The following is a 26,549-nucleotide window of genomic DNA, read 5'->3' as shown; positions in this document are numbered from 1 at the left end:
ACTGGAAGAAGGATGGGATACAGAAAAGATAGATGTAAACCCAGGTGGTAGCCAGGATGCTTTTTTCAATATCTATTTTAAGTAGATTTTGCCTCGTACTCTTCTCAAAGCCATACATAAACTCCAATGCTGGCACACCAAAATGGGTTTTAATGCTACTGTGCCCTCTCCCACAACATGAAGTTTCTATTTTCTCTTACTTAAATAAATCTTTTTACTCTTACTTTCACTGAGTGTTCATAGATTTTATTCTTCAAACTTTGTGAGACAGAACCTCAGAAAAAAAAATGGTTAAATGGAAAAATTTAGTTTCATCTCAAAACTCCAGTTTTAACATGATCAATTATTTTTTCCCATGTTTCATATTGAAGGGATGCCTTATTTGTAATTTTTTTTCTCCAAGAACTGGAGAGCAGTTTTAAAAGATTTTCTTTATCTTTGTGAGTCTTTCACATAAGAAGAAAGGGAAAACTTAGAAAATAAGGTGACATTAAAAATAATGACTCTTCTAAATAAAATAGTATAGTTAATGTGTCCCAATTAAAGTTTTTTTTTCCTTATATGTGAGACCACTATATTAAAATAACCTGTAAAACCATTTCAGCAAACATCTTTGTCGTGGTGTGGAGGAAAATAATAATGGGACTAGACTTGTTGTAGACTACAGGAAAGTTTAATCACAAGGGCTAGAGTGCACATGAGTTTGAAAGTCAAAAGCCATGTAAATAACCTGGTCCATTTTTCATAACCTATTATTACCTCTGTGTACCAGTGATGAGTCCTTGCTTCCCTGAATGCTGACATATAACACTGCAGAAGCACACCTAGGCAAGTAATAGAGTAGAAGGTAGAAGACTTTATTAAAGGATAGAAGAAAAGACTTCCTCCAAGAGGAAGAGGGGACCTGGAATCCCTGGAAGGGGGAGGTCTTTTTTTTTTTATAGCTAAGGTATTCTTTTAGTCCTTCCACATTCCTGTCCTTTGTTTCCCTCTATCCTGCAGTGATAGAATACAGGTGGGAAGGCCTAAAGGTGGGAGATAGGTGGCCTGGAGGAGTAATCTGGGCAGGAAGGGCCTGGGGTGGTTTGATTAGCACCTCCCTGTTCGCTGGGTGCTACTTCATTAACAATTCTTTAGAATGGGTTGCAGGCCTTGGGGACATTAACATTTCAATATCCCCAGTTGTTCTGGTTTCCTGGACTCCCTTCTCTATAATGGTCTCCATTTTCTTTATTTTACTCAATGTTAGACCCAATGTACCTAACTACACTAACTACCTATCTTTAAATCTGGCTACTCTGTTTTATATTAATATTAACCAGTAGCTTTAATACTTTTTCAATATCTGTTTGGATTGAATCAATAACCCAGGAATCAGTGTAGCAGAGAATCTAGTTTTATCTCTAAGTGTGGTTTCAGTTATCACAGTGTCTGAGTTAAGATTCCCCATTGAAGGATTTACTGTGTATTGTGTTCTCATTACAACCTCCCATATTTGTTCAGTCCTTAGTTTTAGAACAATCTGACATAAGGTGCCCACAGATACAAAAGTCTCTTGGCCTATTTAGTAAATATTAGTTTCTGAGTCTTGCCTTTTAGAGATAACTTTGAACTGTAAGTGTGTAGCCTCTAAGGGGAGCAGTTGGATGCTGTGAAGCTGAAATGAATCTTCTGATGTTCCTTTCATCTAAAAGGAAGTTCATTTTGGGGGGACCATACCAGGAAATCAATTCAGAGGCATTCAGTCACTTAGCCCCATCAACAACCTTATTCTACATTTTATTTAGAAACAGTTTGCTAGTGCCTCACAATTGCTAAGGCTGCTTTGAACTCTCCATCCTCCTGCCTCAAACTCCCAAGCCCCTGGGATTACAAGATTCCCACCTTGCCTGACTGAAAGTTTATTTTTTTTTCTTTTATTAAATACTGTGTATAAAGCTACAATGAAAATGGAACTGCAGTTATTTCTTTGAGAAAATTTCCAAATTTATTTAGATATATACCCAGAAATATTATTACTGGATTGTATGCCTTTTTGTAACCCAGAGTTATTATTATTTTAATTTATTTAGGTACACGAGATTAACCCATGGGCACTTTGTCACAGTGGTATAGCCCAACCTGTTCCCCTTTTTTGAGACAGTGTCTCATTCATTTGCTTAGGACCTTATCAAATTGCTGAGACTGGTCTTGAACTTAAGAGCATCTTTTCATATCCTCCTGAGCCACTGAGAGCACAAGCATGTGCAGCCTTGCTTTGCTAGCCAAAATTATTATTGTATAATGTATAATATTTTTGTATAATGTATAATATTATTATTATATATATTATTGTATAATATTGTATATTGTATAATGTACCTTGCACATTCTGCACACACACTCTAATAATGAACTGTGCTACTAATACCAAATTCCAACTTCAGGTTGGATAATTTCGACGTTCATGTCTAATATTATTTTTAATATGGATGGTTTTATTTAGGCCTTTCTATTGCTCTTAACAATGCCAAAAAAATGACATATGTATAGATTCATATTTTGTTAATTTATGATTCATTGTTCGTATTATTGCATATAGTTTCATAATACACATTAGTGTCACATAACAATAGCAAGTGTATTTGGTCTTCAAAATTAGAGATTTTGGGCTACTTTACATACTTTTTTCCTAGATAAATTTTAGAAAAACATTTTAAATTTACTAAAATTTTAATGGGGGATATTATACATATAGTTTTATTTACACACATGGTGTGTATAATGGAGCATTTTATGTCCGCTTTAAATTTTTGTTTTGTGATAAGTTGCATATATTGTATTTGAAAGCTTCTATACATGTGATTTGTTACACAGATATCACTTGTATGTAATATTTTGTTCTGTTAATTTTACTGAATATAATGATATTGTAGAAAGAGATGAGGCAAGGCACTGAAGATAGCAGGAAACAGTTTTATTTGGTTGCATCCAGACTCAGAGGGCACAGTTTTGCTGTAATCAATCAATCCCCTGAACCCTGAATTCAGGTATTTTAAGAGTTTTATAGCCATCATGTAAGGGGAGGGGCTCAGAAGTTCACAGACTGCAGAAGTCACATAAAAGCATTTTTTTTTTCTTTCACTTTTCTGGACAAGTTAACCCTTCAAGGACAGTACCTGAGAAGAAGAGAGCTTCTTCTCCCCTTTCCTTCCTCCTTTTCCACCCATTACCATGGAGCCCAGTTGGTAACTTCTCTTTTCTTAGAAATGTAGACATCTTTGTGAAGCCTCAGCTCAAGGCCAGAGGCCTTGCTTACACATTTTTACAAACTACTCTACTGGATACATGTTAGTGAGAAACTAGTAAGGGGGTGTCCATCACCTGGAGTGCTGATATTTTTCCTGACCAGTGGCCAAGTAAAACCGGGAAACATGACAATTAGAAGTTTATCTACATTGCGCTCTTTTGTAGAAACTGTTTTGCTGACAGTCCTAAAATCAGCCAACGTTAAGATTTCTGGAGAAGCCCAGTTCAGACTTTCCTGTGGAGAAAGGGGATGCAACTTCAATAAAACTAAAAACGTGTCTCATTCCAAGAAAGCAATTTTTTTCAAACTTATATAGTATTTATTTATTTTGAGTGTACCTCCTCTTTGCACCTATTTCTCTGGTTTTAACTGCTTGGGCTAACATAGGCGTAACCTTATGCTCTCATGTAACTCTATATTATCAGGGTTCAGAAGTACAGTAATTTCCACAGACTATGCTACTGGTTGACGAGTATCATATATATTAAATAAATACACAAAAAATATTAGCAATTTATATTTCTTCTCTAATTCAAGATAATTTGATTTTTGTCCTGATTAATACTGTGTAATTTTTTTTGTATCTGATTTTAGTTCGTATTTTTCTAATTTGTTAAGATGTTGAGAGGTTTTAATTTATGAACATTTTTTCCTACCAAAAGTGTCATTTTCTTTTTTATTAAACATGCTTAATTTTATGTGAGGTTATTAGTTTTTCCACTTTGTCAATTCTCTTTATATGTTTTTTTTAAATACTCTATTATATAGTTGTGGCTGGACACAATACTCTTATGTTATTTATTTATTGATATGGGGTGCTGAGGATGGAACCAAGGACCTCACATTTGCCAGGTGAGTGACCTACCACTGATCCACAACCCCAGTCCAACTTTGTACTGTTTAATGAACAAAATTTTTATTTTAATGTTGCCCCACTTATAAATTTTTAACATATTTTTGTAACTTTTTGAAAATAAATAACTGCTCTGTTTTGTGGTTCTTAAGATTTAAACCAAGTTGCCATTACACTCATTAACATCTCCAGCCATTTTTTTAAACTTATACAGAGACAGGTTGTCAGCAAGTGGCCCACACTGACCTTGAAATTTTAATCTTCTTGCCTTAGTCTCCCAAATAGATGGCATTAGAGGCATGTACTATGGCATTTTGGGTATAAATCCTTTTATTCATGCTGGGGATTGAATGCAGGGGCACCTGACAAATTAATCACATCTCCAGTATTATTTTATATGTTATTTAGTGACAGGGTCTCACTGGGGTTGTTAGTGACTCATTTTGGTGAGGTGGCATTGAACTCAGAATCCTCTTGCCTGAGTCTTCAGACTTTTGTGATTTCAGGCTTGTGCCACTCCACCTAGAAAAAATCCCTTGTTATAGTTTTGACAGATATATATTAGGTATTAAAACTAGGGGTGGTGTAGCCTTAAGCCACAGCCATATACCCAGGCCATTTATTATTTTATTTTGGGACAGGAACTTTCTGATGGTGGTCATGGCCTTGCTAAATTGTTGATGCTTTCTTTGAATTTTTGGTTCTTCAGCTTCTGCCTCCCAAGTCATTGAGATTGTAAGTGTAATGTCATTCACAGCTATATTTTATTTCTATATTGAAGTATATATTACTTCTGAAAATGATGTGGTTTTTTTTCTGGTATTAAGAAAACATATAATATTGTTTCTGCCCCCCTCCAAAAAAAATCTCCTTGTTCCAATGGTTTTTCTTTGAAAATAATGTTATATTTCTATTTCTGAAAAGCACTGAAAACTTTCTCTAAGTTTCAACTATTTTTTTCTTTTTCTTTTTCTTAATAAAGGTTCTATTTACTTACACAAGTCTATTTATTCATAATACAATAAGATATATATACATATTTCTATAAATTGATACTATTCAACAATGTGTGGTGAAATCATCTGTTATTCAGTGATGAACTCAAGTAAATATAATATGTAGCCTAAACATTTGGTAATACAATAATCTATATGTCATTATTCACCATGATATCAAAAACAAAGAAGTTTAGAGTGCATTTCTTTTTTTTTTTTTTTTAAAGCATTTGAGGGGTCCAAATGTTAATAGTATTTTTTTTTTTTTAAAGAGAGAGTGAGAGAGGGGGACAGAGAGAGAGAGAGAATTTTAACATTTATTTATTTTTTCTTAATTCTCGGCGGACACAACATCTTTGTTGGTATGTGGTGCTGCTGAGGATCGAACCCGGGCCGCACGCATGCTAGGGAGCGCGCTACCGCTTGAGCCACATCCCAGCCCCTAGAGTGCATTTCTTGAAATGAATACCCATCATTATTTGAGGCATATTTGGTACAGGTACATATATATTACCATTATATAACAATTAATTTTTTTGTTATATCTCAATTAATCATCTCTCTTTTAATTGAATTTGTCATTTGGAAGCACCCACACATGACATTCTGTGCATATGTACATTTATTGTGTATTTAAAATTTTCACTTTTGCTTAGTATGGTCTGCCCTTTACTCTCTTTTTAGAAAATTGTCTTTTCAAAATCATTAATTTTTATTAATTTTAGGCCTTTTATTTTAGCTACTGAAGTCTGTAAATTTTCTTTTTATCCTCAGCTTTAGAGGCTTCCCACTATATACATAGCTTTAATGTTGTGTAATCAACCTCTGATTTTCTATATATTTTACCCCAATTCTGAGCACTCTGCACTATTGATGTCTGAATGGAGGGACTCTCAAAATTTTCATGCACAAGGCAGGAAATAAATAGAGCAGGATGTAAGACTGGTGGATACTGTGTATGTAGGTGCCATTATTATTATTATTATTTTATAAAAATGTATCTGTGGAGGGTCTGGGGGTTTGGCTCAGCTCTAGAGGGCTCACCTAGCATATAAGAGGCCCTGGGTTCAATCCTTATCACCACATAAAAGAAATAAATAAAATAAAGCTATTGTGTTCAACTACAACTGAAAAATAAATATTTCAAAAAAATTGTGGAATATATGGGGGTAGGATGGAAAAGAGCAATAAAGAATAAGAAGAAACTTTAGCAGTAGAAACTATCATTCAATTTCAGTGAACCCAGCTTTTCTCTTATTGAATGTGCAGGAGCAACTCTTGTAAATTCTGTAAGTCTACCAAGGCACTGATTGCTTAATTAATTAATTAAAACACAAATTTACTTTGGGGCTGGGGCTGTGGCTCAGAGGTAGAGCACTTGCCTAGCATATGTGAGGCCCTGGGTTTGATCCTCAGTACCACATAAAAATAGATAAATAAAATAAAGGTATTGTGTTCAACTACAACTAAATAATAAAATTAAAAAAAAAAATCACTGTGGATTTGACTTAAGTGAATGTGAGGCTCTTTATTTTATTCTTCTTATTCTTGTTTTTCTTTGTACTGGGGCCAAATGTAGCAGTGTTCTATAATTGAACAATATTATCTCTGCCTACATTGCCCAATTGGTTTTATACTTTTATAAGTATCAGGAAGTAAACCCACAGGAACTTAACCACTGAATCACATCAAAAACTTTTTTTTTTGTTTAGTTTTGTTCATTTCTCTTTTTCTTTATTTTAATTCTTGAGACCATGCACTAAATCATGGGTACATATCAACTAAGCCACATTCCCAGGTTTTTTATGCTTTATTTTTAGGTAGGGTCTCACTAGGTTGTTTAATAGCTCTTCTAAATTGCTGAGGCTGGATTTGAACATGCAATCTTCTTGGCTAAATCTCCTAAACCACTGAGCGTCTTGCACCACCATACACAGCTGTGTGTGTGTGTGTGTGTGTGTGAGACAGGAAATTACTAATTTGCTTAAGGTCTTACTAAATTTCTGAGGTTGCCTTTAAACTTGAGAATTTCCTGTTTTTGCCCTCTGAGCTGCTGGTATTACAGAAATTTACCATCATAACTAGGAGTCTTGTACTTATTTGGATGGCCTTGCCATCGCAACTTACTAAAATTATAGATGTATACCATCATGATTGGTGCTTGCTGAGCAATATGTATATATATCTGAAGCAAGATACATATTTCAAATTTGTTTTTTATTTTATTACTAAATTAATATTTGTTAATAACACTGGTTATTAAACCTATACTATTATAATTAGGCCTCATGAAACTGGATAATGAACTAAAAGTAATGTATATATTCTGGTCTCAGGGGATTACAATTCTTCAGTTATTTACAATATATATCATGTACCTCAACTGTAAGTTATCTCCTTCAAGTAGAAATTAAAAGTGTAGCCAAATTTCTTCACATAAGTACTAAGTATTGATTTTGTAATTTAAATAACTATTAGATAATTCATTAATTTATTTTTTATAAGTTGTGGGTATTAGTTTTTTTAGAAGTTTTGGTGATTGACACCATTGACACTTTACCAATGAATCACAGCCTGAGCATTTTCAATTTTAAGACAGGGTCTCTCTATGTTGCATAGGACCTCACTAAGTTGCTGAAATTGGACTTGTAATCCTCCTGCCCCAATCTTCAACCTTCTGTGATTACAATACTGTGCCACTGTTCCCCCTACAATTATGAGATTTTAAGAGAGCACAATTGGAAATAGAATGACCTTGCTTAGTTGGCTTTGTATTTTTAATAATCTGGCTTCAGCCTCCAAAATTGCCAGTTTTACAGATGTATGATAAATTGTGTTATTTGCATCTATTTGAATTACTTATGTAACTAAAGTGTAAATAACATGTCAGGGAACTTTATACTCAGGATCTTATTTCTCAGGTTTCATTTTTTTTCGTTTAGTAAATTCCTTGTGACTCTTTATTCATAAATCTGACAGTTCCTATGCATAGTTTCTTCTGTCTGAAACATTGTCATGAGATAAAGATGATTTTTTTATTTCTTTGTTTTCACACAGACCTGTGCCTTGCTATGTTAGAGTAAGACCCAGGACCTATGTACTAGTACAGATAAGAGAAATTGCCAACAGTGAACTAGAGCAAAAGCAGAAGGGAGGAGGCTGAGGCTCCCAGAGAACTGAGAAGTATGTGAAACCTAGCACACTAATCAGCAGGGAGATCAAGTTTATATTCTATATAAAATAAATAGGCAAAACAAGAAAGCACATGTGTGAAGTAGTAAAAGATAGTGGTTAATCATGTAAGATTTTTATTCAGCCATAAAACAGCAACAACAATCAATAGAGTATTAGCAGAATGTTAATTAGAACATGATAAAAAGTTCATTTTAGCAATAAGAAATATATACGATACAAAGTTAAAATTTGCATTAGATATCCTTTCAAAAAGAGATAAATAGACAGATATGGCAAGACATGCCTGTGATCCCAGGACTGAGGGCTGATGCAGGAAGATTATAAATTGGAGGCCAGCCTGATACACTTAGAAAAACCCTCTGTCAGTGTAAAAAAAATCTAAAGGACTAGGGATGTAGTTCAGTGGTAAATGACCCCTGGGTGCCATCTGTGTTCCAAAAATACAAAATAGAGAGAGTGAGAGAAAGATAGGGAGTGAGAGGCAGAGAGAGAGAGACAGAGACAGAGACAGAGAGAGAAAGAGAGAGAGAGAGAGAGACTGAGAGAGAAAGGGAGAGAGGGAGAAAGAGAGAGAGCGAGAGGCAACCAAGATTAAAAATGTACATTTGTACATGGGTTGTGGCAAAACAGTGAAACACCTGCCATACTTATCACAAATTATGAAGTACAAAGGAAAACCAAAAAAAAGCCATATTATATTCACATAAATGCAAGTGGATCTCATAATGAAAACTCAGTGTTTCTTTGAACAGTATCAGTTACATTTTTATTTCCCTATTTTCTGGCTGGTATTTTGGCTGCTTTATGCTTTCCATAAATTATTTATCTATTCATTTCCTGCAAAGTCCACATGAAATTAAGGTTAACTTTATAAATATTTTCAGTTTGTAATTATTTATCATTTAGTATATTTACATGTATACCATCCCCAACATTTAGTTCCACAAACTATTTTAGATGGAAACAAATGAGTGCCCACTACCAGTTTTTTGTTGTTAATGTTGTTGTTGTTTGTTTCTTTTTCACACAGCTCTTGGCAATGACTAATCTGTGTTTTGGCATCATGGATTTACTTGTTTAGAAAATTACATATAATATTAATTGTAAAACACATTACAGTTTTTCTTCTTACTTTCAATTAGCTTAAGGTTTCCATGTACACATTCATTGTAACATTTAGTGCTCTCATGAAACATACTTGTTCAATATAGCTGGGATAATGGCTCAGAGGTAGAGTGCTTTTTTAGCACATATGAGGCCCAGAGTTCAATTCCTAGTAACACAAAGATAATATTGCTGAGTAATATTCTACTGTGAGGACTTACATGTTTCCATTTATCTATTTACCTTGCATTGATTTTACATTTTGGTTCTTGTGAATAGTTCAGCATTAAATATTTCTATATGAATGACAGTCTCAACACATCTCCAGTTACTTTTGGTGTATTTCAGAGGTAAATGCTTGTTCATCTAGTAGTTCTTTATTTTACCAAGAAACCACCAAATTAATTTTACTCTTGTATTAAAGAGGCATGAAATTTTAATTTTCTGCATATGACTTTTTTTTTCTCTTCGATATTGATCCACTTTATGGTATTTTCTGCAAATTTTTTTTTTTTTTTTTTTTTTTTTTTTTTTTTTTTTTTTTACATAATGCAAGACCGTTGCATTTGGATAGGCAAAAGAAACAGAAAAATACTGCCAAAAAAATAGTGGTTTATTCAAAGGTCTAACTAAAACAAATTAGAACTGTGTCAGCAATTTGTACATGTCAAGTGCTATAAATCATCTAGATTTTAGACTTATCATTGACTTAACAGCTTGAAAAATTTGGGGGTCTCTGGGATGTATGACATTTTTCAATGGTTAAGGCTCTTATCATGGGGTAATTATGAAGTGTGCATTTTGGCATTGGAGTGTGAGAGCCTAAGGAAAAAAAAATTATTTGGGCTGTGGGCTCAATCAGCTTCTCAATAAGGAGGATTGACTGCCCTCTAGCAAAGGTTATAAACTGGAACAAATAGTTCTTTGAAAACAAAAAGGAAAACTTTATAATTATGTCATCACTTTAATGTTGAGTTTATTTTTTGTACATAAGGTTTTTCAAGTCCAATTTCTTATTTCTTGTTTTTACTTTGGAACCAAAACTAAGACTTCACAGCTAAATCTGATTTATAAATATGTAATTGCTTTCTTCTTAATTTTTATAGTTTTTGCTCTTATATTCTAGTGTAAAATACATATCATGTTAAATATTGTACATAATTTCATCAAAATCCAATAACATAACTTGAAACATAAATATTCATTTATATCAATCTTGCTTAAGGCAGAGACTACTTATTCTCCATTTAATTTTTCTGACAAAATTGTCAAAATTAAATTGATCAGAGGTGTGGAGTTTACTTAAATACTTTCAATTTTTTTTATCGTTGAATTGTTCTATCTTGTTCATATGTTCACTACCTGAATATTCAATAATTATAATGCTTAAGGGGATAGAATATATCAATGACAATAAGATACACTATGTAACAATAGATAATTTTTACTTAATTTTAGGAGACATTAACAAGAACAACTATTGAGGAAAAATTGAAGCACAACATTTTTAAAGGAAAAAAAATTTTTTTTTTGTACCTGAATTTGAACCCGTGGGCACTGCACCACTGATCCACATCCCCATACCTTTTTATATTTATTTAGAGACAGAATCCCTCAAAGTTGCTTAGAGCCTCACTAAGTTGCTGTTACTGTCTTTGAACTTATTATTTCTCTATCTCAGCCTCTTGAGCCACTGGAATTTTAGGTTTGTGCCACCATTCTTGGTTAGCTGAGTATTTCACAAAGATCAAATGTTGTTCACCTGTATTATTGAAAATTATTCTCGCTAACAGAAGTGTTAGTAATCAGGAAACTTTAGGATAAATGTGGCTCCTTTAGTTGATAGCTGGAACTGAATTTTCATCTGTATACCAGGGACCACTTTCGTGACAGGGGTGGCTTTACTTACATTGGGTGTGTCTTAGAATTTATTTTTATTTAAATTATTAGTTGTTTACTATAAATTTATATTCATTTCTTTTCACTAAGACTCATATTTATATTTTTCTCTATTAAATATTTAGAATAATTCTTGCAATTAATAATTATTTAAGATGATGATGATGATGATTTAAGATGGTGTCCTGTCAATGCATATATATTATAATCATGGAATGTACTTCCCATTTATGTCTATTAAAAATCATTTTGTATTGATTCAAGTTCCATGTAGGTTCATTTTCTTATATAGAAAGGCCCAGATAATAATCTCATCAGAAAGTTCTAGTGCATTCTTCAGGATCTTGTTTAAAACTGCTGTGTTCTTCTACACTCTCTTTTATGGGTTTTCAAATTTTCATTTTTAGCACTTTTGGGACACAGATGAAGTATTCTCTTTCTAGAATTTCCAAAGAATAATTTATCACCATGCCTGCGGAATGTATTGTAGTATTCTCATAAAAATGTATTGTTGATTATTGATTTTCTAAATTGAGACATCAGCCATTACTCAAAATTATTCCAAGTACTTTCTAGAAGTTTCAGAAGAATACTCTTGAATATATTATTTCCACTGGTGATGTACACAATATGGACACAGATTCTGATTTTTTTGATATGTCTCCATCTAAAACCTCAGAGAGTAAGAAAATGTGCATGTAGTATGTGGTCTAGTGAAAATCTTTGGGATTTAGAGTCATGCATAGTTGGTTCTGAATTCTACCTGGTATTCTTAATAATTGTGGATATTTGAACATGTTTCTTTCCTTCAAACCATTATATAAGCTTCATATTTTAAATAGGATAGTATGATATACAGTGCATGATATCAGTGATTTTTCCTTCTTTTGTGTATTTATAAACTAGGTATTGTATTTTTTATCTTCACATGTTAAAATGCAGAACCTGTTTCCAAGTCCTTAAATCTAATATTTCTTTCTTTTGGGGGTTGGAGTGGGGGAGGTTTGGAGTATGAGGGATTGAACTCAGTGGCACTTGGTGACCGAGCCATATCCCCAGCCTTATTTTGTATTTTTTTATAGGCAGGGTCTTACTGAGTTTCTCAGTTTCTCAACATTGCTGAGGCTCAGTTTAAACATTTTCAACAATCCTCCTGCCTTAGTCTCCTGGGCCACTTGGATTATGGTCATGCATTACTGTGCCTGGCATTGTTTTTATTTATTGTGGCTCATAGGAACCTCTAAAGATGAAAATGAATAGGTACCTACACTCTTGATTTCTTTTGATTTTGCTTTTCAAATCCTGTTGTGTCCAAAATAACAAGCCCACATTAGAGGAGGATTTATCGAAGCAGAGAATTAAGGTGCCCTGATAAAGATGATACGTAACCCTCTGAAGTTCAACAGTCATCAGCTGTTTCTACCAGAAAAAAAAAACAAAAACAATAAGACCAGCATGAATTAATAAACCAGACCAATTATGATCTAATAAGCTTTAGAGTGACTCATCCATCAATTATAATTGGAAACCAGGATTCTGTCACATACTTTGAGAAAATTCTGTGGAAAACAGCAGTTGCCTTATTGGTACTGTTTTCTTTTTCCCCTAAGTCTGGACCATTATTGAGGTACTATTAGCTTATGCAGACATGTACTCATCAGATTGATGCTAAAACTCTCACAATACCTCATACCAAGTGAGGAAACAATATCACAGCCTGGCATTAGGTCAAAGGCTAAGTTGCAAAATAAGATGTTTTTCTTTAATATATTTAAGTTTTAGAGTCAAGGCTGTGAAAAGATATACAAAATGAGACACCCACTCTTGAAACTTTCTCTTCTCTTTTATGCTGTCTGACACCTGAAATGTTAATAAGTCTGTGTTCAGCATCACATAGAAAGAAAAAAAATCAGTGTCTTTTAAACCCTGTCTTGTTTGGTCTTCTTTTTCTGAGGACAGTGCCACTCTTGCTGTTTGGTTTTGTGGAAAAGAATTGATGAAAAAGTGTATTCTCACACCTCTTGAATGGAATGAAGTAGTCCAGGCTTTTTGACTCCCCAAAGTCAGAGGAGCCATATTCTCAAAATGGAATGTCACCACTATGAATTAAGATATCCTTACAACTCTCTTAAAATAGAGGGAGTTGTAAGGATATAGTTTTAAATACATATATATTCTTAATTAGTAATTTTATATTTGTCACATAATAAATAATAGTACTCTTGATATATTTAGTTTTGTGATTAAAATAAATTTCAAATATGTCTTTTTTATTGTATATACTGAGTTAGTTAAAAACTACACCTGTGCCTAACACATTACTTATATTGGACATTACAGGAATGCTTCCCAGTTGAGAGCTCTAACTGCCTTTTTAGAAAATAGATCAGAAAAATTAAATTAAAAAAATATATTGCCCATTATATGGTTTCCAACAATTAACAATATGTGTGCATGTAATTCATACATTGATATTATCATATATAAATGGCTTAATTTAAATATTCTACTGTAAGTCTAGGCTCCATCACTTTTGGAAAAACTTGCCTTTTAAAAAAGCTGCTATCTGTACTCAATTCTAATCACCTTTAAAAAAAAAAAAAGGAAGTAAATGCACCCAAGAACCTGCCTATCTTGACTCATTCTGTCTTCATTCATTCCTGGAGTTGATTCCATCTACTGTCATTTGGAAAGTAGGCTCAGCAGATTCAGACTAAGAGGGCATCAGTTTCCAATCAGCTGCTCTTGGGTGATAATTGTTTGATCCAACATATGATAAGCACAAGAGGTATGGTTTACACTATCTGATCAAGTTTTAATTTCTGGAGCTTTCCATTCTTTCAGATCCATTTCTAGGTTTCCTTCTTTTTTTTTTTTTTTTTTAAATACTGTGCATGTAATTATTCATTAACTACATTCTTTTTTTTTAAAGAGAGAGGAGAGGGGGAGGGAGAGAGAGAGAGAGAATTTATTTATTTATTTATTTTAGTTCTCGGCGGACACAACATATTTATTTATTTTTTAGTTCTCGGCGGACACAACATCTTTGTTGGTATGTGGTGCTGAGAATCGAACCCGGGCCGCACGCATGCCAGGCAAGCGCGCTACCGCTTGAGCCACATCCCCAGCCCCTAGGTTTCCTTCTTAATGCTCAGGAAACCCAGGTTCTGCTTCCACGCAGATGATAAAAAATCTATACGGAGAATGCAAGGCACACTGAAAGCTGGGCAATAGTGACTGTGCAGGGTTTTGAGACAGCATCTGTACACTGGAAAGGGAGACCATTTGAAAGAAGTTTCAAACAGCAATTACTATGGCTGTAAGTGGTTTTGGTAGATGGGAACTTTCCAGCATAGTCTCCAGTATATGCAAAAATGAATCATCTTATAGAGAAGTTCATTCTCAGTCTCCTTTGACCAATTCAGTGGGAAACGCCTCAGCAGCTGAAAGTCTGAACATTCTGTATTATACAATCACAATATCTTCAGGCATGACCTGAAGTGTATGTGGACAGCTTTGTTCTGGAAGTGGGGCATGTCCTCAGATTTTGTGGTACTGATTGGCATGATCATCAGGAGAGAATCCCAAATCCAGATGTAATTTTTTTCTCTCATAAAAGTGTTGCTGATATATAGGTAACTGAGTTGCTTTTTTTTCCTGAGCTTTCTATATGTCTGGGAAGCAGGACCTCAAATTCGGAAGGCTGGACTTTTTCTTTAGTTTTATTTTTTTATGGTCTCAGAATATAATTCTCTTTTTTTCATTTTTCTGTTCACACTCCCAATGCCAAATTTATTACTCCACAACATGGTAAACTGTTTCTCATATTTCCAATAGACACTTTATTTTTTTTTAAGTAAAATTAACATTTTATTTAACCCAATTATCATAAAATATTATCTTAACATTAATATAAAAATATTTTACATTCTCTCATTGTGTACAATGTCTTTAAAATCTACTGTGTACTTTACACTTGGATACTAAAGTTTTGTTGGGAATGCTTGATCTGCATTTAGATATCAAATACAGATCAAACTGATAGTTGAAAAAGATTCACATGCCCAAGTGGATCTAAAACCTCTTCACAGTTTTCCAATAATTGGATGTCAATTTGTAAATTAAAATGGAAATAGAAAAAAATCAGAAATTTACTTTCTTGGTCACCCTAGCTGCATCTGAAATGCTCAGTAGCAACATGTGACTAGTGGCTGCCGTGTTGGGAGAGTGTAGCTCTAAAATCCTCTCCTTGGGATTACTTTGAATATTCCTTTAAAAAAGTAGTATAAATTTTTCATTTAGAATAATGAGTAATTATGAATAATTAATATCCTGCTTTTTTTTCTTGATTGGTCCCAAATTCCTTTTTAATCCTCATTCCTTTTATTTTCAAGTTATGCCTGTTCTTTTTTTTTCCCAGATTCATCAGTTTGTTTTATTGTTCTTTCTCCACTATATTTTTTAACACTAGATAGCACAGTTTTCATAATATTCATTTTATTTTTTAATTATAGGTGGATACAATATCTTTATTTTATTTTTATGTGGTGCAAAAGATGAAACCCAGTGCCTCACATATGCTAGGCAAGTGCTCTACCTCTGAGCCACAACCCAAGTCCTAGGTGGCACTGTTTATGGGATTTGTATCCTCCTGATGGTGAGAATTTAATATGAGAGAAAAAGAGATAGATATAGAGAGAAGAATCACTTAGTACTTTGTAATTCTTGTCCTCTCTTATTCTTCCAGAGACACAGATACCTTACTGGAATGTACTTAAGTGGGGATTCCCATTGAAGACTTTGCAGGATGATATGTCCTCATGTCTTTCTCAAACTTTCTCCTGGGTCAGTTGTTTCTGAGGTACCCACTGGTGTCATGTCTATATAGTTTTGGAGTGTCTAGCCCATTTGAATCTCTGTGTCCTCTCCTGCCAAGAGAAAGCAGTCTGAAATATAGTGTGGAGATTATCTGGGGAGTAGTTGGATCCCTTGCACCTGAAATAAAACTCCTGAGACACTCTTCACTTAAGTCTTTTTTTTTTTTTTCTTTGACTACTGGCAATACTGCTACATATAATGGGCATGCAGTAATTTCTTTGACTTACTCATTTTAACTCCTTGAATTTATACCCAGAATTAATTTAACCATGTTATATGTTCCTTCTGTTTTAAGTAGTTCAAGGGGTTTACATTATTTTCTCAAGTGACTTTTTTAAACTTACATTTTCACCAATAGTGTGCAAGGGTTATCTTTTTCCAAGATCCATAGTTTCTTGGTGCTTTTTGGGTATTAGATTACTGACAAAACTATTCCCTCTCTTTTCTGGGGTATGCACTGGGGATTGAACTCTGGGGCACTCAACCACTGAGCCACATCCCTAGGCCTATTTTGTATTTTATTTAGAGATAGGGTGTCACTGAATTGCTTATTGCCTCACTTTTTCTGAGACTGGGCATTGAACTCAAAATCCTCCTGCCTCAACTTTCCATGCTGCTAGGATTACAGGCATGTGCAGCTGTGCCTAGTGACAAAAGTTACTCTAACACCTGTGCTCAGTATACAGGTGTCTACTATTTGACTTGTGCATCAAATATGTCGGGAAAGATTGTGGAGTCCAGTCTGTCAAGTATCTACAGAGAGAGTATGTAAAAACCTTTCTGGGAATTAACAAATATATGTGCTTTCTAATCCCTTCTTTGAACTACTGCTTGGGATTGTAGCAGCCCATTGAGATGCTTGCAGATCATTGTAAAACCCATAGTTTGTGATCTAGGGGAGATTTGCAAATGATCAGTTAGCTTCACTCCCAGAACTTGAGCATTTGGAATGGCTTTCTATTTGGGGTCCTCTCCCTAAGCCTCCTACCTTTCTTTTTCAGAGTGCTTTGTTATATGTGAGGTAACTAGTTTCTTCCATTGAAAGGAAGATGTTAAAAGATTACATTAGTCAGTGAAGAGAAATTTTCCTGCTGAGAAAAATTGGCTGTCATGGAATTTTTAGAGGTACAAATTGGAGACTGCAGCTTTTTGTTCTGAACACCCACAAATGCATAAACCAAATTATTTGTTTAAGTTGTTATATTTGTGATTATTTCCTTTAGCAGCAATGGGAATCTAGAGATTTTTTGCAAGTTTAATTGATGATGTGACCAAACTGAATCATGCTAAAGTGGTAGGTATTTATCAAATATAAATACTGTTTTTCCAGGTTGTGCATATATTTGCAAATTATAATTGAAAGCTGCATAACATATTTTCAGAAACAGAAACAGCTTGGTGAGGCAAACTCTTCAAATTTGACAGAATTTAATTTTTTTTTTCTTAAATGCTGCTTACTGCATATGTGACTTTAGTAAGTATTCTTTTATGTAACTTCTCATTATTTATTTGTTATAAAATATTTTGTTCTAAAATACTTTTGAATATATTTTATTTTTTGCAGTGTTCAAAAGTGGAGGGCTGATTCTGACAAACTTCCTGAAAATATATGTTTTTATTTTTAAAAATTGGAGGAATTTTTTATTGCTTCTGTAATCTACTTAATTAAGAACAGAGAATTTACTGCTTCATGTTTCTTTAACTTCTTTCACTGAGTGGATGTACTTGTGTCTGTTAGGTTGTCTTGTTTTGTTGTTGTTTGTTTGTTTCTGAATTGTAGATTTTTGAGATTCTCACCAATCTTTTTAACATGGTGAAAGTAAGATATATACAAAGTAGCTTCCTTGTGTGGCTTGCTATTTTAATTTTGTTATTTCCCCAACTGTGTAATAACAGAGCTTAAAAAGTAGATACTTTCAAGGTCACCAAAAATGAAGGTGTAAAAATTAAAATAAAAAAAAAGTAGATGAAATGGAAAAGTCAACAAAGCATATGCACCTGGACTTCTGATGAATGTGTATAATGTGGTGAATTTCTTACTGAATGTTATCTAAAGTGTACTGTCATTATGTAGATAAAAATTTGAGAGTGAAGACTTAAATTCAGAATGTTCACATAAAACTGTTTTCTTATCTTAAACGTGTTTTAGAGTTTTCATCAGGGATATTAAACGTTTCCTATACTTCTTATTGTGTAGTGTTTGATGACTTTGAAACCGTTCTTGAATTCACTTTTCTGAAACTTTAAAAAGCTGAAAGCAAAGTATCTTGTAGAACATAAAACAATAAATATAAAGTATAATTGTTGTTTAAATGATATCTCAGATTATAAGTCATGACATTGAAAATTTATACTTAAAAACATGTGGCACATAGGAAAGAAAATTTACCAAAACTTACATATCTACTAATATTGTAGCCAAAATGTGGCTAATAACATTTCATAATTTCTCCATATTATCAATTAAATTCTGTATTTGTTACATTATTGTCAATGTTTTACTGCACTAAGTTTTATAATATATTACAAATCATTTTTTTTTGTACCATTGATTGAACCTAGGTACACTTAAGCACTGAGCCACATCCTGAGCTCCCATGCTCTTTTTGTATTTTTATTAGAGACAGTGTTTTGATGAGTGAATGAGAGCCTTGCTAAGAAAAAGAGGCATTATTTGTATTTGTTATCCTGCTGCCTCATTGTCCCAAATCACTGGAATTATTATAGGTGTATATCATCATGGCTAGCATGTAATAGCAATCTTATGATTGATACTTGTTTCTCTTTGTTTTATAATAATCTATGATTATTTCATACAAAAAATATGCAGTGTATTTTTGGGATGTATAATGTGTACATAAATATTTATAGTAATTGCATAAAGACTACAAGAAAATAAACAGTCTGTGGTAAGATTTTTATTTTGTATTTATGGAAATTATAACTTTCATAGGAATCAGAAAAAATAATATATAGTGTCATTGAAATACTAGGAAAGAATAAGCTGAGTTTAATAATTATTTGTTCAAAATTATTGATGGCCTCACTGTTCCTAAATGGTCCAAAGTAAGAAATAACTCAAATGTTCTTGAATGTTAAAATTAACAATTTGTAGTGAATCCATAAAATATAAAAGCAGCCATCAATACAAACAAACACTGTACTGATGCACACATGCTTATTGACTCTCACAGATACTGTATAGTTCAGCAGCTGTATTTGAATTATATTGCATGATGTCAGGCAAAATAAAAATGTAGTTCTATAATCCATTACACTAACATCCTTCTGGGAATAAAAAGTTGCATGTGAAAGAAAATGGTTTTTTTTGGGGGGGATGATGTAAATATTCTGTGCTTAAAAGCAGTGAAGGTTTTTATCATTCTGTTTGTTAAAACTATATAATGTTATTTCTATGACATTCAAGAGATGGACATATGACCTCACCAAGAATAAATATACAAGGAAAGGGGCTCATCACTCATTCCTAGTTGAAAATGCATTAGCTCTGTGTGGTTTCCTTGTGTGCTCTGTAGATTAATCCACTTCAGCCTTTCATGTGGGGTTTATAGAAAAAAGATTTGCCATGTTGAAAAAAATAAAAGAATTATTTTCTCATATTTTCAGGTGTTTAGTCAAACTGCTGGTGGAAAAAAAAATATTTTCAGTAGGTCTATCATATTCTCTTGCTTTCATATCAAGAGACTGTTTCATGAAAAGACTGTCTAGGTTTAATCTAGGTTAAAAATCATAAGTAGACTATGAAAACCAAAGAAAAGGAACAAACTAAGTTACCTGTATATTGTATGTTATGCACATTTTTTATTATTATCTTATGATGAGAAATAAAAATGATTCATTTAGCTTTATTTTCAAAACAGTCCAATTTGATCTACCCAAATTATTCCCTATTTAAAAAAACATTTGAGTGTTCTTGAAAGTGTTTTAATAGTAAAAAGTAGTAAAGGATATGAAGCTGAAAAGAATCATGCTTCTATAGCAGAGGTGTAATTTTTTAGTTACTAAATTCCTAGAAAAGTTTTATTTTTATCTTATTTTATTTATTTATTTATTTATTTATTTATTTTGGTGCTAGAGATTCAACCTAGGGTCTTTTGCATTCAAGGCAAGCACTCTACCAATTTAACTATATCAAGAGCCCTAGAAAATTTGCATGATTATTGTGACCTAGGAAAATCTTTGAGTTTTTGAGTCAGGCAGTTGTGATTCTGAGTTCAAAACCTGGTTGTTTTGCAAATTTGAGTATTTGGTATCAAAAGCCATTGCAGAGTCAGGAGTGGTGGCACACACCTCACCTCACAGTGGTGTGGAAAAATGAAGTAGAAAGAAATAAGTTTGAGTCCAGTCTCAGTAATTTAAAGGCCCTAAGCAACTTTGTGAACCCAGTTGTCAAAATTAAAAAAAAAAAAAATTTTGAAACTTCTAGAAATGCCTCTCTGGGGTAGAGTTCCCCTGGGTTAAATATCTAAATAAAATAATAATAATAATAATAATAATAATAATAATAATAATAATAATAACAATACAGAAAAAAGACATCACAGATTAGAACTTTAAACTAACTTCATGTATGTGTTTATTCACTAGTGATAATTGAGACCCTGGAAAAAGTAGTATTTTTATGCTGTCAGGGAGGCATTTAGGGTGCCAGAACCTTTCAGAATTTTTTTGTTAACTGCTTGGTATTCTCTCACTTCCTACTTTGAAATGAGCCGGGTGAGGATACAGTTTCACAGTGAGAGTGGTTATCCAAATCTGGGAATGTTAAACTGATGTGTCAATTTCCTTATAAACTGAGAGATTAACAGTCTATTCACTTAATTTGCTTTTTAATTTTTTTATAACTTTTTGCCATGTAATTCAAGTTGACCCAAGGACCTAAGTGTTTTGTAATAGTTTGATAGTTAAAATTTTTATTCTCTTGTTTTAGAAGTGAGTTGTGATGTTGTGGTCTGAAGAAGTAAAAGTAATGTTTTAGATACAGTACTTGTCTTATGGTATGTGTAAATATGAGAAGATAGACAACTTTGACCATTCAAATAAATATGTGGACTGTTGGATGTTTTCGTGTATCTTTAGTGATCTCATATGGTCACTGAGGTGACCACTGTTGTATGAGTAAAATCATTACTTATAATTTTGCTATGCATGTCTCAAGTATCATTGCTTTGTTTGTTTGTGCTTCTTTTGAATATTCAATAACTAATTACTACTATTATTCATCCTTTGGGATTCTGTTGGATTTTTTTTCCACTTCTTTGCCTCAGTGTTTTACTTCACACATGCTGCTCACTGGGTTCCATTATACTAACTTTATCCACCAATTTTGCTGCTTGTAAATAATTATTAGGGCTGGGAATATCCCTTAGTTGGTAGAATGCTTGCCTTGCATACACAAGGCCCTGGGTTCAATCCCCAGCACCACAAAAAAGTATCTTATTGAATGGATGAGGTCACTACTATATGTGAAAGACACTTCTTTTAACTCTCAGTACATTTTTTATGAAATAAATACTATGTCATTAATCATATAATTTATGTGATATGTATTTACTCATTTTTATTTCAGGAACCATTGACATTAAGTGATGTGATCATTGATTTTTCTGAAGAGGAATGGAAATGCCTGGACCCTTCTCAGCAGACTTTATATGGAGATGTGATGTTAGAGATCTGTAGAAACCTACTCTTTATTGGTGAGCCTAAATTTAAGTCAGAATTTCTAATTCAAAACCAAGGATTATTTTTTTAAAAAACTTTGTAGAGTGTCTTATTGCAATTTCTATTCTGCATGAAAAAAATTTTAGATTCTTATTTTTAGGACAAAGATTGGCATTTGTTTACGTAGAAAAGAAAATGTTGAAGGTTTTTCTTTTTATGTTTAATTTATCTTTTCTAAGTAGTGGTCACAATGTAGAGAATGAAAATGGTTTCAAATTATTTTAGTTTTTTTGTCTGGAAAAAAAATGGAAAATAATTGTGTAGAATCTTATGGGATATTTTCTTTTTCTTTTTTCCTAATGAGGACAACATTAAGAAGACTTCTGTATTTACCAAGAAAATAACAAAATGTGACATATTTCATTTTCCATCAAAAATTTTTGCTTTCTTGAAGTAATCCTTGGTCACCTTTCTGTCCCCAAAGAAATAACCTTGGGATTTGAAGAGAAAACTGACAGTAGACATGTCAAAGTGGGTAGAAATCAATGAAGCAAAGAGTATAGATAAAAGGTCCAAATCTCAAAGAGGAATTCACATTTTAAAATGTTAATTGATAAACTAAAATTCAACAGAAATTAGTTTTTTCAAGCCTAGGTTTGTTTCTATTGCAATCAATGAAGAGCATTCCATGCTCTATATTTACCATGCAATCAATTATTTAAGCTCCTTCTTGTCCTCCAGTGATCTCTCTACATTCAAATTAACAAAGTATTGTAGGACAGTAAAAAAAAAAAAAAAAAAAAAAAAAAGAAGAAGAAGAAGACATATAGACAAGAGGCAGGAACTGTGGCATAATGGCAAAGAGACCAAGCTGCCAAGCTTTATTTATATCAATAGGTTAATTTAGCTCATTGGCATCACTACTACATATTGTTCATTTTATTATTAGGAAGGTTAGAAATTTAGCAACATTATGCACTTTATTCCTCAGTTATATACTAAGTTGCAATGTGCAAACTTAGGAGTTTTATATAGCTCTCAAGAAATTCCATTGTATAAACTTACCAGTATGTAGAGAGTTTCAGACTCTTTGAAACATTGTGCTTGTGAAAAAAGAGAGAGTTCCTTTATTCTCAGGAGTTGTTTTCCAGAGCCTTTTGGAGCAGAGCATTTTGCCATAGCAGCTTGATATTGCACATGCATTTAATTACATTACTAGTTCCTAGGGAAAATTCCAGGGCATTCTAAGTGTGGGAAACAGAGTGCCTGTTACCCCTGGCCTAGGAATTTGCTCACCAGAGGAATGATTCTCTGTATATTTCTACAGTCAGAATCTCTACAAAATATTCCACAATGCCTGTGAGGATATGCATAACCTGGTACTTATTTGTATTTGGGGGCTCCCTTGAAAATCTGCTAATTTCCAAATACCTCTAAGTAAAACCATAATATATTAATATTATAGAAGAGTTTCTTTAATATAATTTAAATATTTATTCATTCAAAATTTTATCATCAGAGCTTTATATGAATGCTTATACTGGACATTCTGAGAATTTATTCTGCTATATAATGAATAGCAGTTATTCACAATGCCTGCTCCTAGTGGTTATGTAAGTATAGCTGATCAATGTGGTTTAAAGAAGAATTTTCAGGGCTTAGACTGTAGTTCAGTGGCAGACGGCTTTCCTCACACATGTGAGGTACTGTATTTGATCCTTAGCACCACATAAACATAAGCGGATAAAATAAATGTATTCTGTCCACCTATAACTACAAAATAATTGAAAGAAAGATTTCTATTGTAATACAATTATTCAGAATTTTGTAGATTACATTACCCTAATTCTTATGTCTTTTTTGAGTTTCACTCTTTAGACAGCTTCAGTGTTTTCATTATTTTTCTCACATTAGTGATATTGTTTTTATTTTTATATCTATATGTTATGATTAAATAGAAATTATCATAATTTGTCACTTTAGGAAAACATTAGGTGAAATTAGACTGTACTTGAACCATGTGCCAATTTTCAATCAAGTTTTCTATACTTATACTTACATGTATAAATATTATCCCTCTTTTATTTATGATTTATATATAGTGCCTTGATTGTTTACCCTGTTCTTGTGCTTCTTCATGTAATATATCTAAATTTTGTTACGTATATATACACAGTGCAGATTGAACTCAGAGTTTCTATATATATAAATTTTGTTATATACATGTATATGTACTGCAAATTGAACTCAGAGGTTCTTATAATATTAAACTTCATCATCACCCCCTTTTGACTTTTAGTTTAAAATAGACTCTTGCTAAGTGGCTAAAGCTAAAATTTTATTTCCATGCCTCAGCCTTCCAAGTAGCTAGAATGAATGGCATATTCATCATCTCTCTATATATGAATCTGTTCTTTTGTCTAGGAGTAAGATTTTAGCTTTTTAAAGGTACCATAAAGATTTTACAATTCTTTTAACTTTTATATATTTGTCAAACTTGTAATTGTGATCAAAACTGTGTAACTTTCCTGAATTTACTGTCTTATATATTTTAAATTTACTGGTCAGTAGTGTTCTTTCAAATTTTTTTGTAACATTTTTTCTAGAAAGTTTGGATCAACTAAAAAGTAAGTTCATTTTTCATCCAAACTAGTGCTCCTTTGTCACACTTTTTCATCCCTGATGCTATTCCTTTTGGTCTGTATATTTGGCTACAGTAGATATCTCTCATAAGTAGAATTACCTGGTATCTTTTTTTTTTTTTGTCAATTACTATTTCATTTAACACACTATACTAAAAGTTGACCTTTGTAAATATTATATAATTTCTTATCTTTGAAAAGTTTGAAAACTTTTCATAGTTCATTCCAAATTGCCTTCATGTAATTATGTGAAATGATATTCAATTGGCTTTCCACATTGGTCTCTATTGAATGTTATTTTAATGAGAATAGATCTGTAAATATATTTTAATTTTACCATAAAGTTGAGGGCTAATTGATGAACTTTCAGTTTTCTTACTTGGGGCTTTCTCAATTACCCTCAAAATATATTGAATATTATAGCTTTTATTATTTTTATATCAGGAAGGAGTTTATAAAAAATTTAATATGTGTAGTTATTGATGCACCTAGGATATTCCACAGAATTGTTCAAATAACTTATTTTTTTATACAAAAGTAATATTGATTATTTGGTATTACATGGACTGCTTAGATTATTTGGGGTGCTATAGGATTTTTTTTTTCTTTCTTTCTTTTTAGCAGAGGTTCTTTACAATTAAGCCACATTAACAATACTTTTTTGGGAAGGGTACTGGGGATTGATCTCAGGGGCACTTGGTCACTGAGCTACATCTCAAGCCTCATTTTTTATTTTATTTAGAAATATGGTCTCCTTGATTTGCTTAGCACCTTTCTTTTGATGAGGCTAGCTTTGAACTCAAAATCTTGCTGTCAGACTCCCAAGTTGCTTGAAATACAGATGTGTGTTACCATGCCTGGCTGGCAGCTGTTTTTATATTTCTTTTTGTGACGGTGTCTATCTAAGTTGCTTAGGGCCTTGTTTAATCACTGAATTTGGCTTTAAACTCATATTCATAAATTTTGAAGATCATTTTTGTTTTGGAACTTATTGTGTTATGTTAGAAAGCAACTTCAATATTTTAATATCTTTAACATTTGTTTTGTGCTTTTAACCTGATCTCTTTGGAATAATATTCCATACACTATAGAGAAGATTGCCTCTGTAAACCTAATTAGTTTTCAATGCTTTTTGAAGTTTTTTTTTAATTCTCTGAGTACTAATGCAATGCTATTTTTTTCTTTGCATTAATTGAGAATTGATGTTTCCTACTATAGCTTTTTTTCTATGATGTTTAATTTTTAGAGTGTGTTTTCTTTCTATATATGAAAAATATGTTTGTGTTACAAATATATTCACTATGATTGTATTTTTTCTACTACTAAAAAAACTGCCTTAATTTGTAGTTTATAAATTTTTATAGTGATATTTCATTTTTTCCTATTTCTTTATCTTTGATGTTTATTTTGTCATTATTTGGAATTACATAGATGTACTTAAAAACAGTAGAATAAGTTGGAAATAACATTCTTATGTTCTTATGTGAATACACAACCAGTGTAACTGCACAAAATTTATCACCAGAAAATTAGGTAGTTATACCTTATGAATGTATAGTATATGAAGATATGTTCTACTGTCATGTATTACTATAGAAGAAATTTTAAAAGTTTCTTAGTTTGCACTATGTTTCAAACTGAATTAAGTTTGGTTTTCTAAGGTAATCAGTGTCTTTACATGTATTGCCATGATTTATTATTGATTTCACACCTGATTTTCTAACTTATGCTGATTAACAAAGAATTATGATAATTTTATGCTTTAGTTTTCCAAATTCTAGAGTAGAATAAAATATTTTATGTACAACAATGAAAGTAAAATAAAATATATATTTGTATATGTATATATATGTATTTTTTTCACATAAGCTTTCAAATTTTTTCTCATTGCTGTTGTGCAGATTTATTTTATTGGAAAGATTCCATTGATTACTTCTCTTACAGCAGGTCAAGAAGTAAAGTCATTTTTAAATACGCATATATCTAAAGCCTGTATTTTTCTTAAAGTTTAA

General features: G+C 32.4%; 1 pseudogene across 1 annotated transcript in view; it reads left to right on the top strand.

Moving 5' to 3' along the window:
* The window catches only part of LOC144368318 (uncharacterized), a 42,453-nt pseudogene that overhangs the window by 1,173 nt on the left and 14,731 nt on the right, over positions 1-26,549 (top strand). The window contains exons 2-3 of the transcript XR_013428118.1: positions 21,804-21,933; positions 22,336-22,420. The product of XR_013428118.1 is annotated as an uncharacterized LOC144368318 (transcript). The remainder of the gene's footprint in view (positions 1-21,803; positions 21,934-22,335; positions 22,421-26,549) is intronic.

The sequence above is a fragment of the Ictidomys tridecemlineatus genome, chromosome 11 (genome assembly GCF_052094955.1).
Source record: "Ictidomys tridecemlineatus isolate mIctTri1 chromosome 11, mIctTri1.hap1, whole genome shotgun sequence".
In the NCBI taxonomy this organism is placed as follows: Eukaryota; Metazoa; Chordata; class Mammalia; order Rodentia; family Sciuridae; genus Ictidomys; species Ictidomys tridecemlineatus.
Note: the sequence above shows the minus strand (reverse complement) of the source record. Positions and strands in the feature narration are given on the sequence as shown.